We start from the raw sequence: 25,885 nt of genomic DNA on the forward strand, positions 1-25,885 counted from the left end.
TCAATGTGCAGTAATACATTTTATAAATGTTATATTTTTGCTAACAACACTAATTAATTGTAGTCTGTGATCTCTGTGTCCTGTTACACATCTCATTGATTATTGCTGGTATAATTTTAAACAAGCTACCTTGGCAGATTTTTTTCTGTGTCGTTCATTGAAACTGAATTGTGCTCAACTGGACAACTCAGTAAAACAAAGAAAGACAGACAATAACTCATAGACAAGTGCTGCTTTTTCCCTTGTGAACCATTTTCATTTTTCTAAAAGAGTGAATAGCTGCATTTTTTTCAGGGATCCATTAGTGATCTGCTTTAGTAAAGCTAACATAATTTATTTTCTATGATAAGCCAATAAGTTCTTGTGTCACAATTATCGTCTACAGGTCTTCATCACACGTGATCGCTATTACAACTTCTCTTCTTCCTCAGTGTGTACAATGCGTGTGCCCAGACTTGTCAGACAACATAATGACCTGGAACTCCTCCGTGCCTGAATTAATGCTAAGAAAATACCTTATAATATCATAGCTAACTATAGGACTCTCTGTATGTCCCTATCAAGCTATACCTCCTACCTAAATTGTACGGAGTCCATATATATATAATGTTAAATATGATTCTCCACAGAGATTTCAACTACCCGTCAGCAAACTGTGAGACTTATACATCCTCAAGCATAGATTTCTGGACTTCACTTTTATAAACTTCCTGGACCAGTTAGTCCAGACCACAACCACAGATGATAACATTATGGACTTGGTACTTAACAATATGGGGCAGCTTTGCTCACCACCAATTCTAAGTTCCTCCTTGGTCAAGTCAGACCACAAGTCAAGCGCATTCATCATAAGACTGAAATTTGAAGCATTTTCCAATACCTTTTTATTGAAAGATTATCTGAAGGCTAATCTACTAAATTTGAGTGAAGACCTAGCTATATTTGAAAGCCCCTTCCACCTTCATGATGCACATTGCTTATGTGGAATATTACACTGCCAACTTTTATGCACATGTAAATAACTGCGTAGATGTATCTGTTCCCTTCAAAAATAGATGCCACACTAAATTCAAAAATAACTCCCTATGGTGGAACATAAATGTAAACAAGCATTATAATAAAGGAAAAGAAATTAATGGTATACAAACATAAATCTAACTCTCAAGATGCCAAAAATGCTTTTCATGAGCTAAAGAATGAGCTCTGATCCCTAATCAAATCAAGCACAGATATGAGGTGAAAATAGCATCCCAGGTAAAGAATAACCATAAGTCTTCTTTAATTATATTAAAAATCTTAGAAACAATGCCCAGCACTGTTCAGAGCTACATGCTCTAATCTGGAGGCGAAGGCAATCTACTAGAAGGCACATTTAGCTCAAACTTCACAACTCTCTGCCATCCAATATCCTCATTACAAACCCAGACCCTTGCCCCCCCCCCCGCCAATCTCCCAAACACTGGTTCTCAAGGTTCTTTCTAAAGCCAAAAGGACTATGCCTATTGGGCCAGAAAACATACTGGACTGCCTGCTGGTCAGCCTGTGACATGACTTGTGTGACCCCCTTCAGAAGGTATTCAGTATCAGCCTCAAAACTGGACTCATGCCAGCTGACCAGTGGACAACAGCAGTCATTCCCTAGTACAAAGGTGGGGCTTCAGTGGACCTGGACAATTATAGACCCATATTTCTGACCACTCTCATCTGTAATTCTGTGGAAAGAATCATTATGAATTTAATAAATGAGGATACAGGTAACCTACAGCCTGATACAGGCCAATTTGGATTCATGAAGGGCAGGTCCTTTTTACTTAATATGCTGGACTTCTTTGATAATCTCACTGTGCTCATTGCATATCTAGACCTCAAAAAGGCATTCAACACCATTTGACACTCAGGTATGGTACATAAACTCTCCCAGCTAAAAATCAACCCCATGTAACCCACAGGATGCAGAATGGCTCACGATTAGAACCCAGGAAGTTAGGATATGCTACTCTATGTACTCCTAAAGACATGTAATTAGCAGTGCACCCATGATCCATTCCTTGAGCCACTCCTCTTTGGCGTTAACTTCTCTGAGGTTAAAGGTTAAGGGATTATGGCTGACTGAGTCTGCAGATGACTGCAAACTTAGTGTAATCATAAACTCCCCAGCTCCCACAGGACACCAGGATCTTGCAAAAGGACCAGTCCCAAACAAAGAACTTGTGTCAAAACAATGGATGAAAACTAAAGGAGAACAATTGTATAATTGCATCCTTTGGCAAGCTTGACTCCCATTGTATGTATCACATTGACAGCACACCCCTGAAAACTGAGGCCGTAGTAAGGGATTTAGGAACCTCTATTGACAATAAACTGACAATGACCTGTCCTTTGATAATGTGTATCGACTGTTGTAAGGAAATCCTTTTCCATCACACAGCTTATATATAAAGCTATTGTATCCAGATGGCAGAGTTGTAATCATTCTACTGTTCTTGTAATTCTTAGGCCAATAATTGAGTATAATGCCCCTTTTGGTATGTGCATATACAAACATTTGTCACAACTGGAATGACCACAATGCTTTTTCACTAAAAAATCAAGGGCCTAAGTCATAGAAAGTCTGTAGACCATCTGAAAGCCTTGTCCTTCTCAGTATCTTAGAGGCTACTGAGAGGTGACCTGTGCCTCATGTATAGAGTTTCAACTGACCCTATTCCTCTAGTGATTACACATTCACAAGTCCAGTGATATCATAAACAACCTTCAAATGATCTCAATCTCTTTTGTAAAACAGAAAAGAAAATGTTAGAGGAACTGGCATGTATCACAGAAAATACCACTTCTGTGGTATAATCTTCCACTCCACATAATGCAAAGTATTTCTTTGAATGTATTCAAATACAATTTGGAGAAATGGATGAGTACCACAAATTCACTTATGGTTTAATACAGTTATCCCTCATGGATAGGGGAAACATATAAATGTTCCAATATTTCCTTGCTTGGCCTGTCTCTGGGATAATTGTATGCAAATCATAGGAATGTAAACTGCCATGGAAATGTAAGGGTAGGCTACGTAGATCCTCGTAGCTCAGTAGCCAAGTACGTGCCCATGAACCTATGAAACTATAATCAAAATGCAAACACACAGAATAAAAAAAAGCTGATTGATGCTTTCATTTAAAAAAAAAATGTAAAAATCCAAAACAGTGAAAACACAGCACATCTCTGAAGGAAAACAGATTTATTTTGTTATCTGAGAACCAAAATACCCCTGCATTCAGACCAAATTGTCTGAGTAGTAGCATTATTACGAAAAGGTTTTTTTAAGGTAAGAAGCAGGGTTGGGGTTATGGGCAGGGCTGCTTATCCCCTGCACCACCTTACTAATGTACATTAACCCTAACCTTGCTCTTGTCCCTAACCGAAACCCTACATATTACCTTAGGAATTATTCCTGTAACACTACAACTACATTTATTATTGTGAAGATTGGAGGAAGATGGGCAAAGGCTGCCAGCCTAGTCAAATAGAATTTGATACATAATTCTATCAGTTGTATAAATAAATGTAAAATACAGAAATTGTGTTTTTAAATGAAAGAAAACACTGTAAAATGTGAACTTCAAGATTGTTGCAACATTGCCATCTGCTGTAAGGAAAACCAAGCCAAGCATTTCAAATGTGTCTTTTGAAGCTGAAAAGATCTTATGAATCTCTTTGATGTTTGCACATCTGCTCCAATGAGTCTGGATGAAGGCATTAGGCCCATTGTTTTAAGGTTAAAGTTAAGGGCCAGAATTTACATGTGGGAAGTGTTTTATTGCTCTGGTTTCTGCTAGAGTGTATATGTGAAATGCCTTTTATTGCTGTAGTCTCCTGAGCAGGTGTTAGCTTGCTAAATAATGCAGTTTGTGACCTGGGAACTCCAGACTAAGTGTTAAAATGATGTAATTTGGGAGGGTTAGAGAGAGTGTTTAAAAATTATTGTTGAGTGAGAGAAAGGGAAGCATTTTGATCTTGGATATCTAACCCAGCACTGCTTGCTCTTTATTTATGTAAGTAGGATTATAGCACTGTGTTTTCTATTAAGAATAGCTAAAGTTAGAAAGTTAGATTGTGTTTTTCTTTGACATCAGACCTGTCCTATTGTATTGTTTTTAAGTTTCTGTGTGATCTCTGAACTCTTAGATATCTCTGTGGTGTAGCAGCATTTTCTCGTGTTTTAATTATTTATTATTAAATATTTTAAAACCTTTACCTGTGCCTGATTTGTATAGAGAAGCAGGCTCTAGAGTTCATTGCATATTTATAGAGTTCATTGTAATAGGCCACTCTAAAATAAGCCTTAGACTGAATAGTCACATTATCAATTGGTTAATAATATTGCACAGTAATAATTGGACACCCTTTTAAGGGCCTTTTAGTAGCTGATAATATTAGCTGGGTGGTGGCAGGAATTACTATCATATAGTCTGGGTAATAGGGGCACAGCTGGAGAACCTGTGCCAGCCTTTTCCCAGGTGGGTCTGTGTGGTTGTATTACTTCTTCTCAAAGTGTGTGTGTGGTGTGTCAGCTACTTAGCAGGGACACAAAGCACTGGTTGGACAGAGAGGGTACTGGAGGTTTTAGCTTGCCCAGCTAGGCTGAGATCTGGACCCTAAAGCTGTGCCAGTGGGGAGTCTTATTGCAGACCTGGTGGGCAAGGGAGCAACCAGCCACAGACTGACTGTGATCTCTATGTGCACTTAAGGGAAATTGTACTTTATTGTGTGTATTAGTTATCCTTTCCTTTTCTAGGAGACGACCTCCCTGGTGTTACTGGTGAAGACTGAGGCTCCTTGATTGCTGGGCAGGGCGCAGTCGGCACATATTGGTGGCAGTGGTCGGGATATCCTATCACATATTGGTGGCAGTGGTTGGGATATCCTATCACATATTGGTTTGCTGTGGTGGGATCCACATCACATATTGATTAGTTGGCAAACACTAATTGGCTTGTAGTGGTGTGGGTAGAGCAAATTCCTGTAGCTTATGTACAGTGATCTCTAAAAGTGTTTTGTACTTTAAATCAGCCACACAGTGTATACTCAGAGTTCAGATCACAATTGCTTTATTTCTTTTGTTAGCTTAGTGTTAGTCAGGGTGAGCAGGCAGCATGTCAGCAGAAGAGTATGGAAAGCCAAAAAGGAGCCAGCTGGTGGAGATGTGCCAGGCTAGGGGACTGGTGCATCGAAACCTGACTAAGGCAGACCTAAATGCAGCCTTGGTTACAGCTGCATCAGAAAACAGCAGCCTGGAGGACAATCAGACTGACAGTGGAGATACAATATCCTCAGAGAATGGACAGCTCATCCTTTCTGCAGTGGACTTAAAAATCCAGCTGGAGCTAAAGAGACTTGAGTTGGTGGTCAGGCATATGGAACTAGAAGCAGCTGAGAAAATGAGGAGTCTACAAACTGAGGAAAATGAAAGGCAGAGGAGGTATGAGAGGGAAATGCTGACTCTTCACCAGAGTCAAGGAGGTAATGGGGGAGGGAGTAACTGGACCCCAGAAGCACAAAAGGTCAGTAAGTTTCTTCCAAAGTTTAAAGAAGGAGATACTTGTGATGGCCTCATTCATATGTTTGAGCAGGTATGTAAACAGTATGAGTTTGACCAAAGGCTCTGTGTATGGTTCCTGACCACCTTACTCCATGGTAAAGCTGTAACTTCTTTAGCAAAAATGCATGACAGTAACTGTTTTTGTTATACTGCTGTAAAAAGACACTTGTTGAAATGTTTCAAGCTAACACCTGAAATGTATAGGAAAAGGTTACATGAGCATAGATGCAAGGCAGATGAAAATGTATGTGAATACGTTGCTGAACTGAGCACTTATTTTCATAGCTGGGTGAATGGATGTCAGGTCACCACTTCTAAAGGGCTGGCAGACCTTTTGGTAAGGGAAAAAGCCCTTAGCACTTTGCCTGAGGACATGAGGTTCTGGTTAGCTGACAGACAGTGTGCTACTTCAGAGGAGTTGGGGATGAAGGGAGACCTATACCTAGCAAGCAAGGCAGCTCTGCACAGAAAGGGACCCCCAGTACTGCTCATGGGACTAAAGGAACTCATGATGGGCAGCACAGACTGCCCCAACAGAATCCACCAGTTGCAGGGGTAGCCACTAGTCCAAGTACACGTCCAGGAGTTAGGGTTAAATGTTTTGAATGCAACCAGTGAGGCCATGTGGCATACAGATGCCCGTGGAGGCAAGGTGGGGAACCAAAGGTGAGGGAGCCAGTAAGCTGGAAAGGCAAACTGCCAACTGTGTGTTGTCTTAAGACAACAGGGGTATGGAACTACCATCCTGCAGATGTCCTGAGATGGAAGGATTTGGATGAGGCAGTACTTTGTACTTATACAGTTAAATGCAGTCAGGCTAGGAGACAAGCATGTGGGTCTGGTTGCTTGGGGAGACCCAGACAGACTGCATACTTGCAGCCAGGACTGCTGAGATGGTTACTTCAGGGAGTGAGCTATGCTGTAGCAGTGAGACTGAATGTGAGCCACAGCTTCTTGTGGGTACTGATGTTCACTTGGACAGGGTAACTGCAAAGGTAGAGGTGAGTACTAGTACCCAGGCTGACAGTGAGGCACCACTGTCAGATGATGCCAGACTTCCTGTGGAAGGGGGGCTAGGAAGGGTTAGAAGGAGAGACTTGAAACAGGCTCAGCCCTCAAACCCTACATTGCAAGACCTGAGGCAGGTAGCTAGTGAGGCACCTGATTATCAAGGGAAGGTGGAATCTGTATACTGGAACAAAGGGTTACTGTACAGAGAGTGGACCCCTGAGGGAGGGCTAGAAGGTGAGAGAGCACAGCAGTTGGTAGTGCCTAGAGTATACTGTCTGGCGCTTCTAGCCATAGCCCATGATATTCCCTTTGCAGGTCATATGGGCGTAAAACATACCAAGAGATGTATTATGCAAAACTTCTACTGGCCTGGAATTTCCAGAGATGTAACAGGGTACTGCAGGACCTGTGAGCAGTGTCAAAAGGTAGGCAAGGCAGGAGACAAGGTGAGAGCTCCTTTGATGCTTTTGCCTATGATTGAGGAGCCAGTTCAGTGGGTAGCTATGGATATTGTGGGTCCTCTGAGTATCCCATGTTCCACAGGGAAAAGTATATCCTAGTGATTGTAGATTATGCTACACGATTCCCTGAGGCAGTGGCTTTATCCTCCATTGAGGCAGAGAAGGTGGCAAATGCTTTGCTAGAGATTTTCAGCAGGGTAGGTTTCCCAAAGGAAATACTGTCTGACAGAGGTTCCAATTTTATGTCAGACCTGCTAGCTTGTCTGTAGAAGTCCTGTGGGGTGAAGCACATGAAGACCACCCCCTACCATCCCCAGACTAATGATCTTGTTGAGAGGTTAAACTCGACAATCAAGTCCATGCTGCGGGCATTTGCAGATCAGTTTTAGAGGGAGTGGGACAAATATTTTCCCCATCTGTTGTTTGCTTACAGAGAGTTTGCCCAGGAATCCACAGGTTTTTCACCCTTTGAGATGCTGTATGGGCATAGGGTGAGGGGACCTCTAGATTTAATTTGAGATGAGTGGGAAGGTGAGTGTGAGTCCCTCAAGGAGTCTGTTGTGGCATATGTCCTGAACCTCAGGACAAGGCTCAGGGAACTCATGGGCCTGGCCCAGGAGAACCTGGCAGAAGCCCAACAACAGAAAAAGGTGTGGTATGACAGGAATGCTCGAGCTAGAGAGTATGCTGTGGGGCAGCAGGTAATGGTTCTCATTCCTGTCAGACATAAGTTGCAAGCAGCTTGGGAGAGACCCTACAAGGTGGTTAGAAAGGTAAGTGATGTTAACTACATGGTGGAACTGCTAGGCAGAAGGCAGGGGCACAAATTGTACCATGTTAACATGATGAAACCTTACCATGATAAGGAGGCCCTTGTGCTGAGCATTTGCAGGGGATTACAGGAGGATTTTCAGAGAGATCTTGTGTCTGATTGCCTCAGTGAGGCTCGGGCTGACACCTCGGTGGAAGGGGTAGCAATATCCCAGCAGCTATTTCCTACCCAGGTTCGAGAAATTCGAGCAGTGTTGCAGGGGTTTGGGGGCATGTTCACTGGGAAACCAGGGAGTACCCACCTGGTGCAGCACCAGGTGGATACAGGACCCCAAAGGCCTATCAGGCAGGCCCTTTATAGGGTGCCTAAGAGGGTCATACAGACTCTGAGGGAGGAGGTACAGGAAATGTTGGAACTAGGGGTGATTCAAGAGTCTAACAGTCCCTGGACCTCACCAGTGGTGTTGGTGCAATAGAAGGATGGCAGCAACAGTTTCCGTGTGGATTACAGGAAATTAGTCACACAGCGTCAGATGCTTACCCCATGTCTCAGACAGATGAGGCCCTAGAGCAGCTGGGTGGAGCTAGGTATCTTACAACCATTGATCTTACCAAGGGTTACTGGCAGGTGCCCTTGACTCCCAGTGCTAGAGAGAAGTCTGCCTTTGTGAATCCTTTTGGCTTGTATGAGTTCACAAAGATGCCCTTTGAGATGAAGAATGCTGCAGTGACTTTCCAGAGGTTGGTGGATAATATCCTAGCAGGAGAAGGAGGGTTTGCCCTTGCTTACATGGATGATATTGCTATCTACAGCCATTCCTGGCAAGAGCACCTTCAGCATGTCAGGGAGGTGCTGGGCAGACTACAGAGGGCAGGGTTGACCATTAAGCCGAGCAAATGTCAGGTGGGTATGGCAGACATCTCCTACCTAGGGCATAGAGTGGGGTGTGGTAAGATAAGGCTAGAACCTGCCAAAGTGGAAGCCATTCAGACATGGCCTGCATCTGTTACCAAAAAGCAGGTGAGGGCATTCTTAGAGACAGCAGGGTACTACAGAAAGTTTGTTCCCAATTATAGTACCATAGCTCCTCCCCTCACAGACCTGGCAAGGAAGAACAGGCCAGATAAGGTAGTATGGACCCCAGCATGTGAGCAGGCATTTCAGAAGCTTAAGGAAGCTTTGGGAGGACCCCCCGTGTTAGCCAGTCCAGACTATAGCAACTAATTTGTTGTGCAGGTGGATGCTTCAAACTATGGGGTGGGGGCTATACTTAGCCAGATTTCTTCAGAGGGAGAAAAGCACCCAGTGGTTTATCTCAGTCATAGGCTCCAACCCAGGGAGGAATGCTATGCCATGGTAGAAAATTAATATCTAGCCATAATGCAGGCACTACAAAAACTTCAGCCTTATCTGGATGGAAGAACATTCACTGATAGGACAGATCACAACCCTCTAACATGGTTAAACAGAGCCAGTCAGCAAAATGCTAAGTTGCTAAGATGGAGCCTGGGGTTGCAAGCATATGATATGTCAGTACAGCACCACAGTGGGAGTAGCAATATCAGTGCAGATGGGCTCTCAAGACAGGGAATGAGGGTGACGTACACCCAGATAGACCTGACACTCTCAAGCGATGTTTCTCAAGGAGCACTTGAAAAACTTGCTTGAGTTGCCCAGGGGGAAGAGATGTGAAGATTGGAGGAAAATGGATGAAGGCTGCCAGCCTAGTCAAATAGAATTTGATACATAATTCTATCAATTGTATAAATAAATGTAAAATACAGGCTTGTGTTTTTAAATGAAAGAAAACACTGTAAAATATGAACTTCAAGATAGTTTCAGCATTGCCATCTGCTGTAAGGAAAACCAAGCCAAGCATTTCAAATGTGTCTTTTAAAGCTGTAAAGATCTTATGAAACTCTTTGATGTTTACAAGTTGACTCTAGTGAGTCTGGATGAAGGTTTCAAGTCCATTGTTTTAAGGTTAAAGTTAAGGGCCAGACTTTACATGTGGAAGGTGCTTTATTGTTCTGGTTTCTGCTAGAGTGTATATGTGAAATGCCTTTTATTGTTGTAGGCTCCTGAGCAGGTGTTAGCTTGCTAAATAATGTAGCTTGTGGCATGGGAACTCTAGACTAAGTGTTAAAATTATGTAACTTGGGAGGGTTAGAGAGCTGTTGGTTAGTGTTTAAAAACTATTGTTGAGTGAGAGAAAGGGAAGCATTTTGATCTTGGACGTCTAACCCAGCACTGCTTGCTCTTTATGTATGTAAGTAGGATTATAGCACTGTGTTTTCCTCTTAAGAATAGCTAAAGATTAGAAAGTTCTTAAGTGTTTGTGTTTGACATCAGACCTGCCCTACTGTATTGTTTTTAAGTGTCTGTGTGATCTCTGAACTATTAGATATTTCTGTGGTGTAGTAGTATTGTTTTGTGTTTTAATTATTTATTATTAAATATTTTAAAACCTTTACCTGTGGCTGGTTTGTATAGAGAAGTAGGCTCTAGAGTACATTGCATATTTATAGAGTTTATTGTAATAGGCCACTCTAAAATAAGCCTTAGACTGAATATTCACATTATCAGTTGGATAATAATATTGCACAGAACTAATTGGACACCCTTTTAAGGGCCTTTTAGTAGCTGATAATATTAGTTGGGTGGTGGCAGGAATTACTATTGTATGGTCTGGGTAATAGGGGCACACCTGGAGAACCTGTGCCCGCCTTTTTCCAGGAGGGTCTGTGTGGTTGTATTACCTGTTCTCAAAGCGTGTGTGTGGTGTGTCAGCTACTTGGCAGGGACACAAAGCACTGGTTGGACAGAGAGGGTACTGGAGGTTTTAGCTTTCTCAGCTAGGCTGAGACCTGGACCCTATAGCTGTACCAGTGGGGAGTCTTAGTGGGGACCTGGTGAGCAAGGGAGCAACCAGCCCCAGACTGACTGTGATCTCTGTGTGCACTTAAGGGAAATTGCACTTTACTGTGTGTATTAGTTGTCCTTTCCTCTTCTAGGAGATGACCTCCCTGGTGTTAGTGGTGAGGATTGAGGCTCCTTAATTGCTGGGCCAGGGCGCAGTCATCACAATTATTTATTTATTTATTTTACATTTGTTAACCGGGATAGTCCACTGAACACAGCTACATTTTCAGTGGAGTCCCAGGGAGAAAAGCTCCAGAAATAAAAAAAATACATGTAATATATAGTGTATAAACAAAAGTTATGAAGAAAAGTTACATTCAAGTACAGTTATATTTAGCTCAAGTAGTAACTACAGTCATGATAACACAATTGGTGAAACAGAGAAGTAATACAACATTACTAAAGTCTCAAAGCCTAAGAGAACATCAACATCTGGAGTGATAAGTGTAAAACAACAACATCGTAATGGTTGATGAAAAGGCTAAACCAGAACAAAATCTCATTTTCATTAATCATATGTATATGCACAGCCCTAGGACCTAGACCCATTAGTTATCAATTAAAAACTGTCATGTAAGATTAGGAGTGGTGAGCATAGTGGAGGAGGGGCTAACCTTCAGGAGGGTCTAACCTGTGTTGAGCAGGAGCAGAGCGAGCTATTAATGAGATGGGTTTTTAATGATTTGTTTTAACTGAGTAAAGGAAGTGATAGTAGGTATATGTCTGGGAAGAGTGTTCCAGATTTTAGATACATAATTAGAGAAGAGGGTGTCACCTGGAGTATTATTAGATTTAGTTACTTTTATATTAGATTTGTTACTGGAGTGAAGAGTCCTGTTATTGCTGTGGAGGTGAAGTAGGTTTTGTAGTGCAGGTTTTTTTCTGTATGATACAGAATTTTATGGGCCAGAACAAGTTGACTGTAGTGTAAGAGTTGGGGAAATTCCAACCAGTTGAGCTGCTTCAAGGATGAGTGGTGGTGAGAACTAAATGGGGAGTTAGAGGCGAATCTGGTGATTTTGTTGTAGTATGAGTCACGCTTAGCTAGGTCTGTTTTTCTAAGGTTGGTTAGAATAGGTGAGGCATACAGAAGGGTAGAAATGAGGTGATTATGAGCTATGGTTGCTTTTGTTGATTGGGTAAGGAACTGTCTATTTCTATAGAGGGTACGTAGTTTTTTGTGGACTTTCTTGATGGTCTAGGAGATGTGAATATCAAATATGAGATTATTATCAATCTCTACACCAAGGAGTTCAGTGTGATCTGAGGGAGATATAGTGGTTTTGTTGTTGGACATGATATTAAAGGTGGTAGTTGAAGAGGTTTAAAGAGTAGTAGTTTGGTTTTAGCAGGGTTGTGTTAATGTATGAAGTTCTTATAGTGAGGAAGCTGCACACATTAACGTATAATCATCTGCATACTGTATAACAGATGCATTGGGGGAGGAGGAGTAAAGCTTGTTGGTATAAAGGGTGAACAGCAGTGGGCCTAATATAGAACCCTGGGGGAAAACCTAGGGTAACTGGAAGAAGGGGTGAGAGGCTTTGTTTCCACAGAGCTGTCTGCTGGTGGCTGGCTAAATAGCTTTGGAGCCATGCTATGGATGATTGAGAAAGAGCTAATTCAGATAGTTCTGTGATCAGAAAGTCATGTCTGACCATATCAAAGGCCTTTGATAAGTCAATGAAGGTTGCAGAAACATATTTACCATTGTTTCTATGAGAGGTTTTTGTACTGGTGAAGGACAAAACTGCAGTGGTGGTACTATGGAAGGGGCAAAACCCATGCTGAGTGTTTGATAGATTTTTGTGTGTATGGAGATAGTCTAATATTTGGACATGTATTCACTTTTCAAGAATTTTTGCTAAAAGGGATAGTATTGCTATTGGGCGATAGTTTGTAAGTTCAGTGGAGTTGCCACCTTTATGTAGGGGAAAGATATAAAAGATATTTTCCAAATTTCAGGGGCAATGGCTTCTGAAAGGGATATATTGATTAGAATGGCTATTGGGTAGGCCACTGTATCAGCGACAGTTTTTTGTAATTTCCCTGGTAATTTGTCTGCAGCCAGAATAATGGGCTTCAGATTTTTGAGGTACTTTTTTATCCTATCTTTAAGGATGAAATTGGAAGGGGTTGTTATTTGTGTGATTAGTGGAGTGCTAAAAGGAGGGGGGGTTATGTAGATTTTTCTGTTGGTTGGCTAGGGTTAGAATTGTCTCAGTAAAGTATTTGTTAAATTGAATAGCAACACTATCTGAGTCATTTACTAGGGTGGGAGAGGGAGTACCACTTTTTCCTGGTAGTAGTAATTTGTTAATGGCTGCCCAAAATCTTTGAGGGTGATGTTGGTGTTTGATTTGAAGGGTGGAGTAGTGCTTAATCTTGTCAAGTTTTACTAGCTTCTTGGCTTTATTCCTGAGCACCTGATATTTCTGTTTTGCAGCTGGACACTTGACAGTATGCCAATAATCCCATGCTTTGTCCCTGGTTTTGAAGAGGAGTTTGGTTTCTTTGGTAAGCCAAAGAGTAGGATTAGTTCTGATTCTTAGGGTTCTGGGAGAGGCATGAAGATTTAATATGCCTAGAAAGATGGTATTAAAGTAGGAAACTGCCTCATTTAATTCCAGGTATTTCAGGAGTGCCCAGTCACAATGTTTTAGTTCTATGATGAAGTTTATGGGGTTAAAGTTCTTTTTGCTTCTGATGGCATGGTAGACAGTACCCTTTGATTTATGATTACATTGATGTAGTAGAAATGGTGGCAGGTGGTCTCTTAGACCATCTGAAAGACATCCTCCAAGAGTGGGGTGGCTTGGTTTATTAGTTAGAATCCAGTCTAGGATTGATTCTTTGTGAGTTGCCTTGTCAATTCTTATAGGTGTTTAAATGTTTGGGTAAAGCTGTGGTGGCTAATATGGTTTGTAGCGGTGGGGAAGTTACAGTATAGCCAATCTATGCTGGAATTACCCAAAATAATGGTTTTGTTTTGGAGAGATAAACATGACCAATGAAGTAAGTTTTCTAGAGTGGGTATATTGTTGCCGGAAAGTATGTAGCATCCAATTATGTTTATTAGTTTATGGGATTTGAGTTTCAGTTGGGTGAACACTATTTCAGCATTATCCACAGAGGGATAATTTATGCTTAATGGCTGCACTGTGAGGTTATTCTTAAATAGTATAGCAATGCCACCACCTTTTCTGTCCTTTCTAGCTTTCCTTAGGATGTTGCATCCTGGAGGGATAACTTTGTTGTCAGTGATGTGTGGCTTAAGGCAAGTCTCAGTTATGACAGCTATGTCTGGCAAGTATAGTGAAAGGCAGGTATGTAGATCATGGATTTTGTTGGAGATACTTCTACAGTTTATATTTAGAAAGAGCAGATCAGTTGCTTTCCTAGGGGTTTGATTTAAGGTATTGGGGAGATGGAAAATGTGAGGTGTGGGAAAGTTTGATGGAGTAGATGGTCTGGGGTTAGGATGTATATCCCCAAAGCAAGATAATTTAGAGGCAATGTAGATAATGGTTTGTGAGAGTTTTGTGATGTGTTTATTAAATTTAAGGGATGGTTTGGGATAGTTAGGGTGCTGTAGTATTTTAAAGTAAAAGTAATCAGTAGGTGAAATGGTGAGGACTGAGGGAGAGATTGAAAAGTGAGATTGACTTGTATGGTGGTGAAAAGTAGAAGTAGTTGCATAATGTGAAATTACATGTAGGTGGATAAGGTAGGAGGTGAGAGGGTGAATAGCTGATAATATAATTAGTGCAGGAATATGCATTAATAGCATGTTGGTGTACTTTATGTGTACTGTAGACTTTGATAAGGGTAGTGAATGGGAATATTAGTGGAGCAGTGGTAGAGAGAGTGGCAAAAGAGTTAAACCTGTTGAAGGGGCTAAGGAGGATAGTTGGATGCTGTTGGAAGGTGGGTTTGATTGGGTAATGAGGTAATAGGTGTGGCTAGGTATGACTGGATAATGGGTGGAAGGTGTGGTTAGGAATAAAGTCAAATGTATGTATAGTGGGGGTGGGTGGGAATCAGGGGTAGGGTAGGGGAGCGGAGTTAGTCTGAGCATAGGGAGGGTAAATGGAGTGGGGCTACACCTCTTGGAAAACAGAGTGGAGGATGCAGACAAAAGAAAAACAATCAGTGGAGATAGGTAAGTACTGGATGCAGCGAAAGAAGTAGAAAGAAGCTTATAATAAGGAAGAGGATGTGGTCAGAGTAGGTAGGGGTGCTTAGAGGGGGTGGTAGATATTACTAGCAGTATAAGAGTGGTGACAAAAAAAGCCAGGAGGACTGTTAAAAGAATGAGAAGAGTAAGGCAGTTTCTAGTTGGTTATTAACTACAGAACAAACCTTATGGGGAGGCAGTAAGCTGAGGCAGATAAACAGTATAAGACTATGCTTTTGCCTCCTTAACTAAAGAGAGTTTCAGTGAGACTTGTGGCTGCCTTTGAAGTAGAAGCCTGGAGTCTCTGAGTGAGCTAGTGGGGAAACTAATGGTGAGCTGCCAGGCTGGGTTATTGCAGCTGTATTCCACGGACCCATAATGCCTCTGCCAAGGTATGTCCAGTAAGGGAGAAATGCAGGTTTAAACAAGGAATTGCCAAAGTTAAAGTCTATGTAGGGTAGAGAGGGGGATCTGAAGAGAAAGTGGAGAGGTTGGTGAGCACAGCAGATATAAGTAACAGGAGAATATCCTCTCAAGAAACAACTGTAATAACATTATGCAATAGTACAATAGACTGAGTAGTATAGGTAGCAATTTAACCGCATGCTAACTTGTTAATCAATTTCAATTACAGCAAAGTTAGTTAGGCATATAGCTATAGATTTTATACTGAGTAGCCTAACTGTTTCAATTGAACATAAGACACCAGGGCATATACTACATGAAAAATTAAAAATGTGCAGCACTAAACCTATTCACTTCCCAATCCCTAACTCTTTCCCTAACCCACAAATGCTCACAAATATACTCCTGCCAATGCCAAAACTTGCAGTGCATTCCAAACCTTTAGCATTAACATCCCAAACACACAGTTCCCTTCAGGTAGATACACCTGCACGCACGCACGCACACACACACACACACACACACACACACACACACACACACACACACACACACACACACACACGCACACACGCACACACGCACACACACACACACGCACACATACAAAACAAACAGCAGCTCACCCACACATGACTAAGTCTATCCCCTTCTGTAGTCATTACTCAAATCATAATATTTAAACAATTGCAATACTCCCAAAATGTGAACACATTTGTTGTATCTTAAAGTTTCAGCATTTTAGCCCTCAAAACACTTAACATCTGCAGTTCATCTTCTACTTTCTGGTACCAACAAAACTCAAACACAACTCCATGCTATCAAAAGTACATTTGACTGAATTTCCACATACTTTGCCCAGATGTAGACCCACAGCACTCTTGGTCACATTCCTATTCACATATTGTTAACTTTGCTGTACTTACATTGACAATATTAAGGGCCTACATATTAATATATATATATATATATATCTATATATATATACATATATATATGTATATCGATATATCGATATAGATATCGATATAGATGTAGATATATGTGTTTGTGTGTGTGAGAGGGGGTATGTGTGTCTACGTGTGTGTGTGGGGAGTGTATGTGGAGTGTGTGTGCGTGTGTGTGTGTGTGTGTGTGTGTGTGTGTGTGTGTGTGTGTGTGTGTGTGTGTGTGTGTGTGTGTCTGCATGACTATTTTTGAAGAAGTTAACTGAGTTCCTTTGACTGTAAGAAAGTCTTGTTACCAATTCTTACAAGACATTGTGTAATGCGTCTGTCATATTTCTATTATTGATATTTATTTAAATGTTGGATTCATTATTCTAAGACTGACCTATTTAGGTTTTCCCTGATTATGCATAGGAAATCAAGTGTGCTGCTGCCCTATTTCATAGAACTTTCATTTATGAGAACGTTTGTCATGTCTGCAGTTATATAAATAATGTCTCCCTTTGTCTCTTTTGTTCTCTGACATATTCACTTGCTTACTACAGGCTTTAAATAACTGTTTTGCGCAAGCACTTTTCTCATGTTCTGTGGCCAAGTACTAACTTCATTGTTTAGTGACAACATATTAAATGCGCAACTTTTCCATGCCATCTTTCTGATGTAATTAATGAATACTTTATTACTACTTTCAGCTGCTGAGAATAAATTCATAATTATAGCTGGATGGTTTGAGATGATAAGTAAGCCATTTTGATACTTTAATTTAAGCTTTTTGCTGTGATAATTTTTGAATGCTAAGCAGTACTTTATTTTTCTTTCGTATACCTTACGATTCTGTGATTCCACCAGATGATTTTAATTGATGTTAACTGCTGTATTTATGACCACTCTGTCTCTTCCATGCTGGCAAGTTACCCATGGTCATTCCTCCCCGCCTTCAGTTATAGTATTTCATGTCTTTGTCAAGGTACATGGGTCAGTCCTCACACTGTAAACCAGCATCAGTTGTGCACTGGATTCTACCCAAACTCTTTCCACAGACACCTTAGCAAATGAAAAGCAAGTAAAAAAAGAAAACCTTAAGGTGCATTTCCAACTTATACTGGCAATTGTGCTTAGTATCTTACACTTCTGCTTTTTCATTTTTTTTTTACTATGGTAAAGCAGGACTTGACTCTTCCTTTCAAAACACTTCTATCTCAATAGATACATATATCCTTTGCAGTTACCCTATGCCATTTAAAGTGGTGGAACAACATACACTGCTTTGTTATCATACAATTATTAGAATTGCCTTTTTTCCTCCAAGATGGCATTTCTGAATTTGTACCTATCTTTTTTTACCTCACTTCTAGACGTGGGCCTTGACTAATTAACTTCCAAGACAGTGGGATTTGTCTTTTACTACATTCTCCTCCTGTCCTCAATTCCCTAGCTGCCCACCAGACAACACATTATATTTGAAAAAAGGAGTTACTCCTAGAAGGCTGTGTTTGCCAAGGTGCAAGAGTTTTTGTATTAAATATTTTGATACCAAAGTGTGCAGTATTTTTTCCACTGGTCAAGTGTTTTTTTCAGATAATCTTTCTTGAATGGTTTATTGAACACATTATATTTGCTCTGATCTCCACCCACTGTCACACTCTCAAGACACACCTTTTAAAAAGACACCACCATAAAACCACATAACCTTCTTATCTTACTTCCCTCATAATTAGTGCAACAATATTACTAGAAGTTTTAACTCCTACTTACAATTACCTGTACAAACAAAACATACATCCAATCAGTAAAATATTCCTTTTTCCACAACTACATTTTTACCTCCTTCTTCTTTCCCCTTTACCTCCTTCACCCCCTACAACCAGTAATAAACATCTTCATAAAACACTTACACAGCCGATATCATATCACTATTTATTACCCGTACATTACTGGAACTTCCTCACCAAGAAACCCTCACCACAACCCCGCATTAATCAAACCAAACATTTTTTTCAGCTCACAACTGTCAGGATCACTCTTCTGTATGATTACTAAGACTCAGAAACATTTTCTGTCTGCCTAAAAACAACAAAGAACTCATTCAGACTATCTTCCACAATCCTTATACTCCTTCTTAAGAGTAACAGTGAACCCAACCCAAGCCCAACAACTCCCTTTCCTCCAATATCAGAAATATTCCCTGCTTGCACTACTCTGTGCCCTCCTCAATGCACATATCATAAGAAACAAGCTAGAGCACATATGTTCCTTTATTTCATAACACAACCCAGACATTCTAGCAGTCTCAGAATAATAGTGGGTCAAAAAGGTCTCTGACAGCTTCCAACATTTTCTCATCTCCTACAAGTATGTCAGTGATGCCGAACCAGGCAAACTATCATAGGTTCACAGATAAATGTTAGCCTAACTGCCCTGAAGGCCATATTAAGCCTACTCAGTAACCTGAAGTCAAAATCAAGCCCTCTACCTTGTGTCTATGAGGCAAGGAAATTATTATGGCAAACCAACCCCCTAAATACTAATCAATTGTCTCCAGGCTATTAAACTTCTAGCCAATAGCAGGAATAAGAATCAAACCTTGCACCTTGCATTTGTGAGTGAAACACCATAAGCATTATGCCAACCTCATTTTCCAAATATCTTTCAGAAGTGGGATTTGAGCCCACACGCCCATCTGGACACTACAATTACTATGAGCCATGGAAGGAGTTTAACCCTTGAGTGTGGTGTCTTAGACCACATAGCCATCCTGAGGTAGAGGCTCTTTAATTTTGTACAGAAATAACCTAAATCCAAAAGTCGTTGCCCAAGGAAACTCCTCATCAGACACTGGTCCTAACTGAATTCTCTTAAAGTTTCCAACTCACAAAGGCAAACCATTACTGATCGCCACAACCTATCTACCATTCCCTGTTCCCTGGATAAACTCAATCACTCATCACTAACATTCTTAATAACTGCCCCAAAAATAACAACATAATAATTCTAATTGACTTCTATCTTAATTATCTTGGCCCTCTTTCATCTGACATGGGTACTTTCCTAGCCAACCTAGATCTCCTTCAACTCCTAAAAAAAAACAACAAAACCAATCCTGAGGTCCTCCCAGCACACCACATTCATCCTGACTATTCCAAACATACCAAACTGCATCACCAATATAAATATTCTGCCATCATCACTAAGTGACCACTGCCTGCTTACCTTTAAACATTCTAGAACAAACTGACCACTGCCCAATCACCTTTAAACATTCTGCTACCATAACAAACTGACCACTGCCCAATCACCTTTAAACATTCTGCTACCATAACTAAGTGACCACTGCCCAATCACCTTTAAACATTCTTTCACCATGACCACTGCTCAATCACCTTTAAACATTCTGTCACCACTAAGTGACCACTTTCCAGTCACTTTTTTTCCAAACATCTTTACTGAATTATCACTTGTGACATAGGCAAATTTACATTCATATAAAAGTAATCAAACTATAATTAGCATAACAAACATTATACTTCACATATTGTTATATATCATATAGCCTAAACTACATTACATAAATGATTCAATTCCTGCCTCTTTTTTGAACAAGAAACGTGTTTATTAAACCATCAGTTACTACATATGCAATCATAAATTTATATAAACGAAAACAAACCGCACAGACACAACTCTTGTTGCAAGCATTTTACATCATAAACCATGCTGACACACTCCCAGTTGTAAACATTATACATCACTTATGATCTACCTTATCTTTTTCAAACATTACATAGCTCAAGTCCTGCCACCTTTTAAACCTCATTCCTCCTTTGCTTGTATTGTTCCTACAGTTCCCATTTTTTCCTATGTGTGTGTGTGTGTGTATGTGTGTTTGTGCCTGTGTGCATGTGCATACATGTGTATGTTTGTGCGAGTATATGCATGTGTATGTGTGTATGTATCTTTGTGTGTGTACATATGTATGGGCCCTGTATAACCACTTAAGCAATTGTAAAGAATAGGCTGTACCTGACCAGATTAAAAACAAGGTCTTGCCACAAAGACAAGCCACCCTGGTGGACCCTTAGTATAAACAGGCAATACAGCAAGAGAAAGTAACTCATTTATGAATTTATTTATTTATTGATATTTGGTGACTGGGAAAGTCCATCAGGGTCAGAAACCCATTATTAGTGGAGGCCTGGGGAGAAAAGCTCCAACAATGACAATAAAATACTAAAACAGTTAACATTATAATCAAATTAAAGGATAAAGTTTATAAAACAGAAAGTATAAAAGTACACAGCTACAAGAAAATACAAATAAAAGTATAAACATACATAGTTGCAAGAGTTTATATCCATACTTATTTACATTATGATGCATACAGATATTTATACAAAGTGTGTAAATAGTTATTCAACAGAGAAAGGTTTTATGGTTTTGAAGAGGAGAGGTTATAACGTGTAAGAGCATATAAGTAGTTGATAGGCCAGAGGTAAAATCAATAGTTAGTTGTAGGGAAGGTTATTGGGGATTAATGAGAAGTGTTACATTAATATGTTTAAAGAGATTGAGCTAATTTCTGATTGTTGTTCAAGAAAAAGAGAAAACTGGCTCAGCAGAGGAGGAAATCATTTTCTAGCTTAAACAAACAAACCAGAGATCCTATCAAGTCATCCAAAGCTAATTATGAAGAATTATGAAACAAAATAGTCTCCCTAGCTAAGGATAATCATAAGGCATTCTTTAACTATATCCAAAATCTAAAAGGGAAAACACAGCTATGTGCTGAACTGGTTGTGGATGGCACCACCTATATTCAACTGGAGGTAATAGTCAACCTGTTAGCTGACAGATTTGGAGCAAACTTCACACTCCTGTCCCCTCCAGTCATCCCTCAAACTATATCTGCCATTATTTCTCAGCCTATTATCTCAAGAGAGTTGGTCATCTTGGTGTTCACCAAGGTAAAAAAAAACATGGCATCATGGGACCTGACAACATCTCAGGATGCCTTTTGAACAACTTTAAACATGACCCAGCAGACCCACTTGGATCCCTGTTTAACCACAGCCTGAGAACTGCCTATGTTATCATGTAATGGAGAACCACAACAGTAATCTCTCTGCACACAAAGGGGAACCATCAACTGACCTTGGGAATTATAAGCCCATAAGATTGACTTGCCACATCTGCAAAGCCATGGAAAAAATCATTATGGACCTTATTAACAAGGACAAAGGTAATCTCCAGACGCTGTACTCAACCCAGTTCTTTTTTGTTAAAGGAATATCATGCCTGTTAAGCATGGTTGACTTCTTTCAGAAAGTCACCAAGGCCCTGGACAAGGAGAAGACAGTGTATGCCACCTATCTTGACTTAGCTATGGCATTTAACACAACCCCCCCCCCCAGGTATTATACAGAAACTCTCACAATTGGGAATTAACCTAGATGGGTAGCCAACTGGCTCCCCAACAGGACACACTCTGTCAAAATGGGTATCTTCACCTCTAGTAAAAGACCAATCACCAGTGGTGTACCACATGGTTCTGTGCTTGGCCTCTTACTTTTTTGAATTTATTTCTCAGAAGTCCAGGTAAACCTGGATGGCCTGTGGCTAACCAAGTTCGCTGATGATTGCAAATTGTGAGCAATCATTGAGTCCCTAATAATGTTAGTATACTGCAGGCAGGTTTAACACAGATAAATGACTGGTGCCAAAGCCATGGATTAAATCTAAATGAAAAACAAAATGCATTATTATTCACTTTGTGAAAGCTGACATCCCTGCTAATTACATTATCAACAGCAACCCCCTAAGCATAGACCCAGTGGTATGTGATCTGAGTATTCAGGTTAATAGCAATCTTAACTTTGACCACCACATGTCCACAATAGTAAGGAGATCCTTCATGTGGTACATCTTATAAGTAAAGACATCATATCTAGATCTAAAGATGGTATGATTCCATTATACTTGGTCCTCATCAGACCAATAACTGAGTACAATGCTCCCTTTTGCATGTACTCACCAGACATCTGCAAAAATTGGACAGACCACAGAGGTTTCTCACCAAGAAATTTCAGGGTACACAAAACAAGTCTTACATGGAAAGACTGAAAGCCCTGCCACTGTATTCTGTCTCCTACAAGTTGATAAGACTGATATGTGCATAGCTTACAGGGCAGTCTCTGACACAGCCTTGATGGAAATGCTACACATTTATAAATTCAACTGCAGGTGGAGCATTTTCTCCAGGAATCTTGACCTAGTTTCTGACATGAACAGGTCATGCTGGAGAGACAGATACATCACCCAGAGACTGCCACTTCCCTGGAATAATCTTCCATTTCACATGAAACAGAGGCCCTTCACTGACCCTCTTCAAATACAACCTAGATCAATGGATGGGTGACTGCAAATTCACTTCTGGGGTGGTAACCACATACTTCCTGTACAGAGGAAGTCGTCATAATTACCATAGACCTTTACCTCTGAGAACTTAACTGACCTAACCACCAACAACTGAGGCAACTCAGGATGAATATGGCTAGGCTTGTAAGGAATCTAGGGCCATTAGCCTAATAACCTCATATGAACCTATGAAGAACTGATGTAGTAAACTAAAGATTGATTGAAGAAGAGGTGATTGCAAGTGTGAAGGAAGAGGAAATTGCTGGGGGAAAAGAAGATTCTATAGGTGAATGTAAGAAAGACGATGTGAGGTGGAAGGTGTGGGGGTAATAATCAGTTATGGCAAGTAGGTGAGAATATAGTGAAGAGGAGTGAGCTGTGAGAAAGATGAGAAGAAAGTAATTGAAGGGTAGGAAGAATTGTGGAATTACTATTCAGTCTGGTGGTACTTATCTAGGGAAAGTGCATGGAAAGAGCCAGCAATTCTTCAGGTGTCACTTTAGCTTCTGCTTAAAATGTTTGAGAAGTTCTTCTATTTTTAGGGGGAGTGATAGGTATGGTGTTACATGCTTTGGTGACTAGTTTAAGAACAGACTGTCACCAGCTGTACTGTTGGATTTAATGGCATTAAGGACCAACATTTGGGGTGAGAGATGGGGGTGTGTTTGGGTTGCATGCCTGGATTACAGAGATGGACAGTTTGGAGATTTATAGAGGAGGTTCTGAGTAGTTGCAAGTTAGGAATAAAATAGTAAGTGCGGTAGCTTGAGTCAGTTTAGTTCTTTGAATTCTAGGCAGTGAAGGGATTTTTTTTGTGGGTAATTTAGTGAAAACTGCTATTTTGTGATAAAATTGAGCTTTGACAGCTGAGAAACTTGTAAGTTGATGGAAATAGAGGCTGCCTAGAGAAGTGTTGTGAGTAGTAGGATAGAGGCCAGGTGTTTTCTGGTTTGGTTAGTCAGGAAAGTTTTGGCCCCATATATAGGGATCCCAGTTTCTGGTAGTTTTCTTTACTGTATGTTGAATGTGGTATATTTTAAGTTATGGTCAATGTAGAAGCAAAGCAGCTTAGTATGTGTGATGATTTCAATTTTAACGTCATTTGCTGAGAGAACATCAAAGGAGGGCTTCTGGGCTGAGGGTTGTCTTGGAGGAAAGAGAATAAGTCTGCTTTTTATAGTATTGAGAAAACATTGAGAGTCGGTTAAGCAGGTTTCAATTAATGAGGAGTTTTCAGTAATTTGCTGCAGGTTGTTAAGGTTTTGGGTGTGACATATGAGAACTATTAGAAAAGTAACTGGTGCTTTGGCTAATAAAAGAAGGGAAGAACGGAAAAGGGGAAAAAAGAGCAAGGGAAAGAGAAGGCAGATGGGTGAAGGAAGGAAGAGGAAGAGAGGGGAGAGAAAGGAAAGAAGGAAGGAGTAACAGGTAGTGTCAGCCTGGGGTAAGACATGTACAGAGCCAGGGGTAAGAGAAGGAAGAGAGGGGAGAGAGAGGAAGAGAAGGAAGGTGTAACGGGTAGTGTCAGCCTGGTGTAAAACATGTACAGAGCCAGGAGTAAGAGAAGGAAGAGAGGGGAGAGAAAGGAAGAGAAGGAAGGAGTTACGGGTAGTGTCAGCCTGGGGTAAGACATGTACAGAGCCAGGAGTAAGAGAAGGAAGAGAGGGGAGAGAAAGGAAGAGAAGGAAGGAGGAACGGGTAGTGTCAGCCTGGTGTAAGGCATGTACAGAGCCAGGAGTAAGAGAAGGAAGAGAGGGGAGAGAAAGGAAGAGAAGGAAGGAGTAACGGGTAGTGTCAGCCTGGTGTAAGGCATGTACAGAGCCAGGAGTAAGATAAGGAAGAGAGGGGAGAGAAAGGAAGAGAAGGAAGGAGTAACAGGTAGTGTCAGCCTGGGGTAAGACATGTACAGAGCCCGGAGTAAGATAAGGAAGAGAGGGGAGAGAAAGGAAGAGAAGGAAGGAGTAACGTGTAGTGTCAGCCTGGGGTAAGACATACAGAGCCAGGAGTAAGAGAAGGAAGAGAGGGGAGAGAAAGGAAGAGAAGGAAGGAGTAACGGGTAGTGTCAGCCTGGTGTAAGGCATGCACAGAGCCAGGAGTAAGAGAAGGAAGAGAGGGGAGAGAAAGGAAGAGAAGGAAGGAGTAACAGGAAGTGTCAGCCTGGTGTAAGACATGTACAGAGCCAGGAGTAAGAGAAGGAAGAGAGGGGAGAGAAAAGAAGAGAAGGAAGGAGTAACGGATAGTGTCAGCCTGGTGTGAGACGTGTACAGAGCCAGGAGTAAGGGAAGGAAGAGAGGGGAGAGAAAGGAAAAGGAAGGTGTAATGGGTAGTGTCAGCCTGGTGTAAGACATGTACAGAGCCAGGAGTAAGAGAAGGAAGAGAGGGGAGAGAAAGGAAGAGAAGGAAGGAGTTACGGGTAGTGTCAGCCTGGTGTAAGACATACAGAGCCAGGAGTAAGAGAAGGAAGAGAGGGGAGAGAAAGGAAGAGAAGGAAGGAGTAACGGGTAGTGTCAGCCTGGTGTAAGGCATGTACAGAGCCAGGAGTAAGATAAGGAAGAGAGGGGAGAGAAAGGAAGAGAAGGAAGGAGTAACGGATAGTGTCAGCCTGGTGTAAGACATACAGAGCCAGGAGTAAGAGAAGGAAGAGAGGGGAGAGAAAGGAAGAGAAGGAAGGAGTTACGGGTAGTGTCAGCCTGGTGTAAGGCATGCACAGAGCCAGGAGTAAGGGAAGGAAGAGGGGAGAGAAAGGAAGAGAAGGAAGGAGTAACGGGTAGTGTCAGCCTGGTGTAAGACATGCACAGAGCCAGGAGTAAGAGAAGGAAGAGAGGGGAGAGAAAGGAAGAGAAGGAAGGAGTAACAGTTAGTATCAGCCTGGTGTAAGGCACATGCACAGAGCCAGGAGTAAGAGAAGGAAGAGAGGGAGAGAAAGAAGAGAAGGAAGGAGTAGTGGGTAGTGGCAGCCTGGTGTAAGGCATGTACAGAGCCAGGGGTAAGAGAAGGAAGAGAGGGGAGAGAAGGAAGAGAAGGAAGGAGTAACGGGTAGTGTCAGCCTGGTGTAAGACATGCACAGAGCCAGGGGTAAGAGAAGGAAGAGAGGGAGAGAAAGGAAGAGAAGGAAGGAGGAATAGTGTCAGCCTGGTGTAAGACATACAGAGCCAGGAGTAAGAGAAGGAAGAGGGGGAAAGA

The sequence above is a fragment of the Protopterus annectens genome, chromosome 8.part1 (assembly GCF_019279795.1).
Source record: "Protopterus annectens isolate FY-2018-M chromosome 8.part1, PAN1.0, whole genome shotgun sequence".
Lineage (NCBI taxonomy): Eukaryota > Metazoa > Chordata > Ceratodontiformes > Protopteridae > Protopterus > Protopterus annectens.